Genomic DNA, 2,691 nt, shown 5'->3' with positions numbered 1-2,691 from the left:
TGTCTCTTTCTCTGTCTCTCTCTTTCTTTCTTTCTTTCTTTCTCTGTGTCTCTCTTTCTCTGTCTCTCTCGTTTCTTTCTCTGTCTTTCTCTATCTCTCTGTCTCTCTCTTTCTTTCTCTGTCTCTCTTTCTCTCTCTTTCTTTCTGTCTCTCTCTTTCTTTCTTTCTCTCTGTCTCTCTTTCTTTCTCTGTCTCTCTTTCTCTCTCTTTCTTTCTGTCTCTCTTTCTTTCTTTCTCTCTGTCTCTCTCTCTCTTTCTTTCTCTGTCTCTCTCTCTTTCTCTCTCTTTCTTTCTCTGTCTCTCTCTTTCTTTCTCTGTCTCTCTCTCTTTCTCTGTCTCTCTCTTTCTCTGTCTCTCTCTTTCTCTGTCTCTCTCTTTCTCTGTCTCTCTCTTTCTCTGTCTCTCTTTCTTTCTCTGTCTCTCTCTTTCTTTGTCTCTCTCTTTCTCTGTCTCTCTTTCTTTCTCTGTCTCTCTCTTTCTTTCTCTGTCTCTCTCTTTCTGTCTCTGTCTCTCTTTCTCTGTCTCTCTCTTTCTTTCTCTGTCTCTCTCTCTTTCTCTGTCTCTCTCTTTCTCTGTCTCTCTCTTTCTTTCTCTGTCTCTCTCTTTCTCTGTCTCTCTCTTTCTTTATTTCTCTCTGTCTCTCTCTCTTAACTTTGTACTTTCATTTAATTGGCTAGTAATTGCTCTTTGTGAGTGTTATCTTTATGAAGTAATAACCAAAAAAGTTGTGGAAATTTACTGGTCAAAAGTTTTGGGAACCCAAAGTCATCATTTATTAGCCCTCATGTTGTAAATATGTCTACCACAATATAAACAATATATTAAAGTTTTCCCCAATTATGGAGAACTTGAAAATATCAGGGAAGTCAAACATTTAGATTTCCATGCCTGGAAATGTCAGGGAAAATAATTAGATTTTTAGTGAATGTACATTGTTCTAGTTATAGGGTTCCTACCTACACAAATTGGAAAACTATGGAATTTGATTTGAGCAATATACAAGTATGAATATGTATGGACCTTTTTTTTTGTGTGTTTACAGACTTTTGCCCTTATTAAGTTTTCTACAATATAAAATTAAGAATTTCAAAAAAAAATATACTCAAATAAGCAGAGTGTTTTTATGGCATGATCGTACATTTCCATTCCTCAAAACTGTTTGTCTTTACCATAAGTGAGTCTTTTTTTGGCTTCATTAAACGAATGTATGTGTGCCACTCAAACCAGCGAAAGATAAAGGAGCAAACGATCATCTCAGAGACTGTGCTTTGCTGTTTGGCGATCGTGCAACATCAAACCACATTTACAGTATCAAACTGATGTGTCAGAGGTGAATATATATAAAGGTTATAAAGCGTTTTAGGTTTCTTCTCATCATATAAGTGCATGTTATCACTTCAAGATAACCAATTAAAAAAGTATTTACAGATGACTGTACTATATGGCATATATAATGCTGAAAATAATATATGCTGTATGAATCATTTGTTCAATATGATCTGAAAAAAATCTACAGAGGTTTGGAAATTTGAGCCTGGAAAAGTGTGGAATTTTTTTATTTCTGTAGTTATCAGCTCTAAAATATAGAATTGGCTGGAAATTGAAAATTCCCCAAAATGAAAATTGTGTCATCATTTACTCACCCTCAAGTTGTTCCAAACCTGTATGAATTTCTTTCTTCTGTTGAACACAAAGAAGATATTTGGAAGAATGCGGGAAACTGAACAGTTCCTGGGCGCTATTGATTTTCCAAGTTTTTCTTTTTCTTTTCCTTCCAAACGTGCCGCACAAGCCCTGAAAAGTGAAGCCATAACATCTCGATCGCCCTAGTATAGGGCCATAAATACCAGTCGTCTTGACTGGTCCTAGTATAGGTCATAAGCCCCGCCTCCCCGTGTTATTCAACGGGACATGAGACCAACTAAACAATTTAATTACACTTCAAATATCTTTTTTCCGAAGGTGGTCATTTACTGTAGTTTTTATCACGCTGATGTAAATTCAAGTGTTTGTTTTAAAAATAAGTTTGTTTTTAGTTAGTTATTCGATGCTATAAAAACGGTGGTGTGACGTCATGATTGACAGCTGTGATTGACAGGTTCTCTGAGCGAAGTAGTCACTGAAGCACCAACAGACTTTTTTGGGGGGATCTTCGGAGGACTGAGGAGATTAGAGCTTTAAATTTAATATCTAAATTTCTATAATTAATTATTTCACACCGAGAGTGAGGGGGGCGGGGCCTTGATTTCGCGGCTTTACTTCCAGCTCACTCCTGCGCAGGTCTGGTCCCGAGATCACTACTGCGCAGACTCAATCCCCAAGATGTCAGCGCCATATCGGGACACTGGCGGCTTCAGTTCTCACCAATGGAAGAGAGCGAAGGGGCGTCGTCCATATTTTTTTACAGTCTTATGTTTCCTACTATGAAAGTCATAGTACTTCAAACTTTCTTCAAAATATCTTCCTGTGTTCAGGGGAACAAAGACATGTATACAGGTTTGGAACAACTTGAACGTGAGTAAATGATGACAGAATTTTCATTTTTGCGTGAACTATCCCTAAATGACTTTTTGTTACTAAAATATAATTTAGTCATCACACTTTGAAGTCATGGAAAAGTTCATTGGTCAAAAAGTTTGGGAATACTGTGTAGCAAAATCTATTGTATCTCACATTTATATAATAGCCTGT

At 36.8% G+C, this 2,691-nt stretch overlaps 1 long non-coding RNA gene across 1 annotated transcript in view; it reads right to left on the bottom strand.

Moving 5' to 3' along the window:
* The window catches only part of LOC309484522, a 150,553-nt gene that overhangs the window by 125,042 nt on the left and 22,820 nt on the right, over positions 1 to 2,691 (bottom strand). The window lies entirely within an intron of this gene.

This window comes from Leuciscus leuciscus (genome assembly GCF_965113295.1).
Source record: "Leuciscus leuciscus genome assembly, chromosome: 20".
Taxonomy (NCBI): domain Eukaryota; kingdom Metazoa; phylum Chordata; class Actinopteri; order Cypriniformes; family Leuciscidae; genus Leuciscus; species Leuciscus leuciscus.
Note: the sequence above shows the minus strand (reverse complement) of the source record. Positions and strands in the feature narration are given on the sequence as shown.